Genomic DNA, 9,919 nt, shown 5'->3' with positions numbered 1-9,919 from the left:
CATGTGGCATTCTTATGACAGTAGCATTTTAAGAAAAAATTATAGTGAAATTTGGACACCCTATAAAAATTTTATGGGGGTTTAGTTCCTTTAAACCCCCCCCCCCCCAACTTTTGTATACGTTCCAATTAAATTATTATTGTAGTACCATTACTTAAACACAATATTTCTAAAACTTTTTTCGCTCTTAGTACTTTTTCGAAAAGTCAGTTTTTATCGAGATATTTTGAATATTTTTCAAATGCACCACATATTTGTATATGGTTAAGTACGATTATGGAGACTTGGTAATAATATGAAAATTTATGTATGATTTACATTTTTAGGTATATTTTGAACCGTAGTAAAAAAGAAGCCATATCTTGATAAAAGGTGCCTTCTCGAAAAAATACAAAGAGGCAAAAAAGTTTTAAAAACATTTTGTTTAACTATAATGGTATCGCAGTGATAATTTAATTAAAGCGTACTCAAACATTTGGGGGGTTTAAAGGAACAAAACCCCCATAAAATTTTTATGTAAGCATATTAAAAATGAAGCCGCAACTAGATAACAACTGCCTTATCGTAAAAATACTAAGAGCCAAAAAAGTTTTAAAAATATCGAATTTAAAATGGTATCACAATATTAGTTTAATTGGAACGTACAGAAAAGTTTGGGGGGGTTTAAGGGAACAAAACCCCCATAAAATTTTTATGGGGAGCACAAATTTCACTACAATTTTTCTTTAAGATGCACCTGTCATAAGAATGCCACATATTCCATTTCAATAAAAAATCTCTAATAGTTTTCGATATATTCAAAAAAATCGATTTTCATTTTGTAACTTCAAAGGGCTATAACTTTTTTTCTGTGCATATTTGTACTACGGTAAGTTAGGTTCATTCGAACTATTTTTGGTTTCAGAATATGTGATTTAATTTATGACCTGTATTTTTGTTACACCCTGTATATATAAGTACGAAATTTAGTTCGGCAAAGTGATGACGGTCGCAAACACAATACATTTTCCCTATCTAAAAATTGCAAAACGTCACCAAAAAAGTTTTCACTTCACAAAATTTATTTCGTCCAAGCAATGACGGTCGCTAGTTCAATACTTTTTCCCCATCTAAAAAGTGCACAACAAAGAAGTTTTCATTTCAAAAATTTATTTCGTCGAAGCGATGACGGTCGCTAATTCAATACTTTTTCTCCATCTAAAAAGAGCACGACGTCTCTAAAGAAGTTTTCACTTCAAAAATTGATTTCGTTAAAGCAATGGCGGTCGCTAATCTAATACTTTTCCCCATCGAAAAAGTGCAAAACGTCCCTAAAGCAGTTTTCACTTCAAAAATTAGTTCGTCGAAGCAATGACAGTCGCGATGACGGTCGCTAATTAAATAATTTTTCCCCATATAAAAAGGGCACAACGTCCCTAAAGAAGTTTTCAGACGTCCCTAAAGGTAAGGTGGCTATCGTACGGCTCTTGAATATTCAAGTCTATATTCACGGATCTTGGCCGGATAGCCCTGGCAGCTAAGGCCATTCAAATGAAGAGAAGAAGAAGAAGACACATGACATAACCTAGGATTGTAACGGATTATTTGTTTATTTATTGTTAAAAATAACAGATAAATTATTAATGTACAATTCTTCACTTAACTCCAAAGCAAGTTTAACCATTTCATACAAATTGTGTTAAATTCCACACATTGTGTTCTTATCTTAAACCAGCAATGTACATTACAACTTGTGGTACCTACCTTCCTCAATTTCAGTAGGTAAGTAAATCTCTACAATGTTCTCAGAAATGATACTGAGATTAATGTACATTTTTAACTCTTCGCTGAGGATGTCAGTAAATATTGAAGAAGTATGAAAAATTCATTGCCATTCAACCGTTTTCCAAAAAAACTCTGTTTTTTATTTAGTCATCTACTACAATCACAAGGAGCAGGATCTTCTTAATTTAAATATGCAAAGAAAGAATCAATGTCCATCATCACAGCAGCGAAACAGGTTGGTCTAGTCATCCATGAAAACACAACCAAGTACATGTTGGTTTGATCTTGGTTACATATCGTCGCCTCAAAGCAACAGTAGGATATGTACATATCCTACTGTTGCACTAGTGCACCGATCAACCAGTTAGTCATATGGGACCGATGCGATGTGTATGGTATATACGCATATACGGTGCACTAGTGCAACAGTAGGATATGTACATATCCTACTGTCGCTTTGAGGCGACGATATATATTTGATTGTGTTTACAGCTTCACATACTGCTAGTGGCTACTACCATCAAATCAAGTGAAGAAATTATAATTGGGTCTGCTGAATAACGTAAGTGCCACACTGTTCGTTTTTGAGAAGTCGAAGAAGAAGTTTTAAAATTGTGATAATGGTGAGTTTATACATTTTAAGGGTGAGTAATACAGTTTGTAATTTATATTTACATAATATAAATATTATAATTCAGGAAAAAACTCACTACAGTGGAATCTCGATAAGTCAGATTAATCAGGACCGCAGCCAATCCGGGTTAGCTAGAGAGTATGGTAAAAATTAATAAAATACATAAATAATAAACAAATACACATTATAATTGCAAAAACATTAAATACATAATATCGAGGGGTTCAAGCGAAAACCTGATAACTAAAAATAACATTGTTTCGAGATAATTGCGATTAAAGATTTTAGGAAGTTTGAAGAAGATTTCAAATCGTCATAGGAAGTTCAATCGAATCGTCATTAAACTTTCTATGACGATTTGAAATCTTCTTCAACCTTCCTAAAATCTTCAATCACGATTATATCTAAACAATGTTATTTTTAGTTATCAGGTTTTCGCTCGAACCCCTCGATATGCACAATACAGTAGAACCCCGATTATCTGTGTGCATATTATCCAGGCTATGGATTATCCATGCTATGATTTTCTATCACTCAAATTGAATTTTTGAGGTTATTTTTTTTATGGTAGGTACATGTATGTATATGATAAGTATATCCTCGTCAGGTCACGCGTATATATATGTGGACAAATTAATCAAAGTTCATATTTTTCAGTGTACCTTTCTTAGGTGAATTTGGCTCCACATATTGCTTCTTGAAGCACATTTTGTATTTTTCCATGTAAGAAATATTTCAAAATTTTAACAGTACTAAACAATTAGTTGAACTGAAAAGTTTGTATTTTGAGGGCACTAAACAATAGGGCTTTTCATTCACAGTCATTTGTTTCGAGCTGCTGTCATGTGTCACATAATATTAATATATCTACGACATATGTTATTGGTATATACAATAATACAAACCAAAGACGTATGACGTAGATATATTAATATTATGTGACACATGACAGAAGCTCGAAACAAATGAAAATCGATGAAAAGCCCTATTGGAGACTCCACGAGATAAATCTCAATCAATTTGTTGTTAAGTCAGTCATCAAAAAAATAGATCTGGTAATATCTTTTCCTAAGGATTAATTTACAAGATGTATTGTATAGTTTTAGTTAAATTTTATTTTCTGTAAAGTTATCAGTCATCAAAAACATTTGTCCACAGATGTGTACATTAGGTTTTAATGCGATATTTATATTGTACACATTTCTGAAAATTTATTCGTAATATTCTTCTTTTGATGTTAATATTTAGACGACAAGCTTTTTTCTATTAGGTACTTACTTATTTTAGAATAAACAATATTTATCGAAAACTATTTCTTTTTTCTTACCTTTAATATAATGACGAGCAAAATGTACACATGTTATTGAACCCAACATTCACATATGTGTACATATTTTTTTTACTTTTAAGAAAAAAAAACATGATAAGCATTGTTTCCATAACATATGTGGAAGTCAGTCAGATCAGAAATTCATAAAATAACACTCTGACTAATTTGGCATAAGTTCGGGTCTGACGAGGATATACCTATGTATGTACACTCAGATGCAAAAAAAACGCAACAGAAAATTTTGGTCAAATTCAAAATATTTCAATTTTTTTATTTTTAGCCCTATTTTGATGATTTTCTTAGCACACTGTGTATAAATTTTAATTTGGTATAGTCAGTTTTTTGATAAAATTTTATATTTGACTTATTGTACGGGATTAATTAAAAACGTGGTTTTTTATCCTAACTTTGAAACATCCTGTGGAATAATTCCATTTGCCGATTTTCGTAAAACTTCATTTTTCGGTTGCAAGCATGTCTCCTAAGTATTGTATTTTTTGTTCCATATCAAAATATGCCTTGGTTAATTTTTTAGAGCCAAATGAATTTGTCACCCACAATTTAGGATTTTTTAAATTATGATTATTTTGGAGTTATTATGATGGTAAGTGAAAAGTAATGACAGCAGTAGAATGTATTTTGAATTAAATAAATTACATACATTCTTCTTTTTGTGTCAATTAATTTAATTAAAAAAACATTTTTTTTGGGCCACCTGTATAAATAATTATCTTAATGTTTATATTACTGAATAGAGAATTGAATAACCTTTCAAATAAACTATCACATAACCCCTATTCCCATTTAAAAAAATTAACAATTACGTCATCACGCCCAGATGGATGACATCACTAGTATGATGTATATTATGTGAAATAATCATAATTTAAAAATTGAATAACTTTTGTATGTTACGTTTTTTTCTAATTCTGCAAATAAAGCAGATTACAGGCGGGTCAAAATATAGTGAATAACAGTGTGTCGCAAATTGGTATGTTTTGCAGTATATACCGAAAACTAGAGGAGATAGAAAAAAAGTAGTTAAGATGTCATGACTTCTTTTTTCGTTAAAGTAATGATTACCCAATCAAATCATCAATAGCTCCTCACATTATCGAGATACTGGGCGATTATTTGAAAAATGTCGAAAACGACAGGGTTACAGATCTTCTTTATTAAGAAACATTTTAAAAAACTTTATAGGAACTTTTGATAGATATATTATGGACGGATTCAGTGTCGTACAAAAAACTTTTTTAGGGGGTCTCGCTAAGGAAATATAAACCATACTTATGTTTTTTTAAATGGGACACCCTGTATATTTTGACATTTTTCGTTTACCTTTTTAATTCTATTTCATCTGATATGACATATATATCTATTTTCAGTTGTTGGAGCTACCGTTCAAATAAATTGTTTATAGTTGACGTCAGGTTAAAGGCACTTAAAAATAAAACACTCGGTAACGTATTTTAACATTTTAATATTAGGGTACCAATCCTTGACAGTTTTATTAAATTTATTTATTAAAATAAAACCAGTACCTACCTAACTTGAAAATAAAGTAAATACTTAACTGCTTGTTATTGGTTCAAAGTGAATTTTTATTTTTAAATTGTTGATTCCATATTTTATAAATAAAATTATCACGAAATAGAATACACTGTATTTTATTAACTTTTTCGTTTCCATTTATAATTTTTTTTACCCAATATATTATTATTGTCTTTTATACTTTCTATCTAAAATGACAAATTGTTATATCTTGTAAGAATGTTCATTTCATCGAGTAAGCTTTGGTAATGTTGGCATGGAAAATAAAACAAAACATAATGTGTCGTCTGTGTTATCTGTCAGAATTAATATTGCCACCTAAAGTATTGTCAACAAAAACATGAATTTTGAAAATTATGAAAAATACGATATGCATTTGGCATATATTGAATGTCAAAAGAATGTTATTGCTGCATCTGAATTATATTTTCAACGATATCCACAAAGAAGGCAACCAGACAAGAGAATTTTTAAAAAGCTTGATTCAGATTTATTACAGTATGGATGTTTCGTAAAACTACGGCGTCAGTATGAAAAAAATAATGAAGCGAGAGTTTTAAACACGTTGGGTTATATACACGCATACCATAAAACTTCTTTACATCAAATTGAGAATGAAATAGGTATCCCAAAGACAAGTGCTGGGAAAATTTTAAAGAAACACAAATTTAGGCCTTATCGTACATCTGTCTGACAAAAATTATGTCCTAACGATTATTTGAGAAGGATACAATTTGCAGAATGGTATATAGAAAAATGTAATGAAAATCCTAATTTTTATTCAAAGGTAATATTTAGCGATGAAGCTCGCATATCCAGTGCAGGAATATTTAACTGACACAATGAACTATATTGGAATGACTCAAATTCCCACTGAGTTCAAGGGATCAGGAGGCAAGGCAGATTCGGTTTTAACGTTAGTTGTTTTGTCAAGCATAATAAATTAGTTTATCACGTATTTGACGATAAACTAACTGCTGCCGGATATGTAGATATCTTAGAAACGAATTTAAATGACATTTTTGATGAGGAATATTTGGCTGATCGGAATACATTTTGGTTCCAACAAGATGGAGCACCTGCCCATAATGCAGAATTCGTTGGAAATTATTTAAAGGAAAAATTTTATAATCGGTGGATTGGAACTTATGGTCCTGTTAGGTGGCCCCCTAGTTCACCAGAAATAAATCCTCCTGATTTTTTTATTTGGGGATTTTTAAAAAACAATGTTTATAAAACTGAATTTAACACCAAGGAAGAATTATTACAAAGCATTCGTCAAGCATTTAGGAAAATAAAACCAGTGCATATACTCAATTGTGTAAGATCTCTAAGAAAAAGGTGTCAATTATTATTACAACAAAACGGGAAGTATTTTGGACATTTGTTATAATTTTCATATTTTTGTAAAATTAATTATAGTAGTGTAATATTAATTATGATATGTCATAGCAGATGAAAGAGAATTAAAAAGATAAACGAAAAATTTCAAAATATACAGGGTGTCCCATTTAAAAAAGCATAAGTATGGTTTATATTTCCTTAGCGAGACCCCCTAAAAAAGTTTTTTGTAAGACACTGAATCCGTCCATAATATATCTATCAAAAGTTCCTATAAAGTTTTTTAAAATGTTTCTTAATAAAGAAGATCTGTAACCCTGTCGTTTTCGACATTTTTCAAATAATCGCCCAGTATCTCGATAATGTGAGGAGCTATTGATGATTTGATTGGGCAATCATTACTTTAACGAAAAAAGAAGTCATGACATCTTAACTACTTTTTTTCTATCTCCTCTAGTTTTCGGTATATACTGCAAAACATACCAATTTGGGACACCCTGTACATCTAATTTACATACAGTTGTGTATACAGTATTGTTTATTTCTTGGTAAAAAACTCAGTCAAAGTGAAAAAAATGTTTGTTTTGTCTGATGAAAATTGGTCCGTTTTAGCCAGACAGAGGCCGACTTATCGAGGTTCCACTGTATTTATTAACACGTTGATGGACAGAACGGCTATAGATGTCTAATTTTTATTGATGTAATGTGACACAAGGTCTATAGATGACATTTTTAGAATAACGAATTGTGACAAAAAATCGGCACATATCTAGAGATGTATATGAAATGTGACACTACATCCATGGTCGTTGTCCTCATGTTTACAAAAAATGTTAAAAAACTTTTTCCATAAACTATAAGCGCTAAAAGAAATTCAGCAATTTCCCTATTCTACTTTGCAAAATGCATATAGTGTCACAACACTTGCTTATACATTTTATGCACTGTCCGTCAACATGTTAAACTACTGGTTTAAAAACATATAAGTAATAAATATATTATTTTTTTAACGTTCTTGGTACTTTGGGGCTTTAAGAACTCATTGCACTTTGCTAAAAAGTTCTGAAACTATCTCTTGGACAACAATGATTGTATGAACATTCAATATCTGGGATAAACATTTAACATACTCGTAAACTAACAAACCAATCTTCTTGAAATTTTGCACTCTAAAGGCGGAGATACATATGCGCTCTGCTAGGTGTGCGAGCCGCTCGCGCGCAGCGTATTCGTCAGATTAGTACGTGTTTTCAAGTGACGCACAAACGGCACGCACACGGCGCACCACGATCTAAATTCTGTCGGTTTTTCAACAAACGCTTTGATGGTTCGCAATACGTATTTGGACGGGTTTGCGAGTGGTTTGTTGGTTTTGGCGCGCATGAGTTGAATATTTGTTAGTAATGGAATGGTCGGAACTGTGGAAAATCATTATTGTGGGATCCTCAATAAAGAACCATTTAATTTAAAGAAACAACTTAAATCCGATCTGAACGGAAATAGAAGCTGAAATAAAAAAATGTACATGCGGACCTTTTTAAAAAATGTTAGTTCATTGTTGTACTAAAAATAACATGTATTAAAAATAAGATTTACTATTTTATTTGGGCATAAGCCACAATTATTCGAGTTTGAAATCAAGTTTACTTGACCTTTCGACTTTCACTTCGGAAACAGTTATCAATATCAAAAAAAACTTTCATAAGCAGATATATATTATGTGTCACCGGAAAGCGAAATAGGTAACGCACGACTTGGAAGACCCAATAGTTTTCTAACTTCGCTTCTGGTGAAGCAACCGAGTTGGAACAAGCAGATATATTATAATTGGGTCACCGGAAAGCCAAAAAGGTAACGCACAACTGGAAGACCCAATAGTTTTCTAACTTCGCTTCTGGTGAAGCAACGGAGTTGGAACAAGCAGATATATTATAATTGGGTCACCGGAAAACGAAAGAGGTAACGCACAACTTGGAAGACCCAATAGTTTTCTAACTTCGCTTCTGGTGAAGCGAAGCAACGGAGTTGGAACAAGCAGATATATTATAATTGGGTCACCGGAAAGCCAAAAAGGTAACGCACAACTTGGAAGACCCAGTAGTTTTCTAACTTCGCTTCTGGTGAAGCAACGGAGTTGGAACAAGCAGCTATATTATAATTGGGTCACCGGAAAGCCAAAAAGGTAACGCACAACTTGGAAGACCCAATAGTTTTTCAACTTCGCTTCTGATGAAGCAACGGAGTTGGAACAAGCAGATATATTATAATTGGGTCACCGGAAAGCCAAAAAGGTAACGCACAACTTGGAAGACCCAATAGTTTTTCAACTTCGCTTCTGATGAAGCAACGGAGTTGGAACAAGCAGATATATTATAATTGGGTCACCGGAAAGCCAAAAAGGTAACGCACAACTTGGAAGACCCAATAGTTTTCTAACTTCGCTTCTGATGAAGCAACGGAGTTGGAACAAGTAGATATGTTATAATGGTGTCGTCGGAAAGCGAAAAAGGTAACGCACATCTTGGAAGAGCCTATAGTTTCCTAACTTCGCTTCTGGTGAAGCAACTGAGTTGGAACAAGCAGATATATTATAATTATGTCACCGGAAAACGAAAAAGGTAACGCACAACTTGGAAGAGCCTATAGTTTCCTAACTTCGCTTCTGGTGAAGCAACGGAGTTGGAACAAGTAGATATGTTATAATGGTGTCGTCGGAAAGCGAAAAAGGTAACGCACATCTTGGAAGAGCCTATAGTTTCCTAACTTCGCTTCTGGTGAAGCAACTGAGTTGGAACAAGCAGATATATTATAATTGGGTCACCGGAAAGCCAAAAAGGTAACGCACAACTTGGAAGACCCAATAGTTTTCTAACTTCGCTTCTGGTGAAGCAACGGAGTTGGAACAAGCAGATATATTATAATTGGGTCACCGGAAAGCCAAAAAGGTAACGGACAACTTGGAAGACCCAATAGTTTTCTAACTTCGCTTCTGGTGAAGCAACGTAGTTGGAACAAGCATATATATTATAATTGGGTCACCGGAAAACGAAAAAGGTAACGCACAACTTGGAAGAGCCTATAGTTTCCTAACTTCGCTTCTGGTGAAGCAACGGAGTTGGAACAAGTAGATATGTTATAATTGTGTCGTCGGAAAGCGAAAAAGGTAACGCACATCTTGGAAGAGCCTATAGTTTCCTAACTTCGCTTCTGGTGAAGCAAATGAGTTGGAACAAGCAGATATATTATAATTGGGTCACCGGAAAGCGAAAAAGTTAACACAGGGCTTGGAAGAACCT

The 9,919-nt window shown here is 32.8% G+C and overlaps 1 long non-coding RNA gene across 4 annotated transcripts in view; it reads left to right on the top strand.

Moving 5' to 3' along the window:
• Nucleotides 1-1,526: 1,526 nt before the first annotated feature.
• LOC126893304 (uncharacterized) overlaps nt 1,527-9,919 on the top strand; it is a 32,222-nt gene continuing 23,829 nt past the window's right edge. Inside the window, exons 1-3 of one of the 4 annotated variants that reach the window (XR_007701127.1) lie at nt 1,530-1,761; nt 1,912-1,999; nt 2,257-2,387. This is a non-coding gene — a long non-coding RNA (uncharacterized LOC126893304). Of the gene's footprint in view, nt 2,000-2,256; nt 2,409-9,919 lie in introns of all 4 variants that reach the window. The other 3 variants (XR_007701128.1, XR_007701126.1, XR_007701125.1) reach the window with 3 other exon arrangements.

Source organism: Diabrotica virgifera, chromosome 10, assembly GCF_917563875.1.
Source record: "Diabrotica virgifera virgifera chromosome 10, PGI_DIABVI_V3a".
Classification (NCBI taxonomy): Eukaryota; Metazoa; Arthropoda; class Insecta; order Coleoptera; family Chrysomelidae; genus Diabrotica; species Diabrotica virgifera.
The sequence above is the reverse complement of the archived record's forward strand: the minus strand, read 5'-3'. Positions and strand labels throughout refer to the sequence as shown.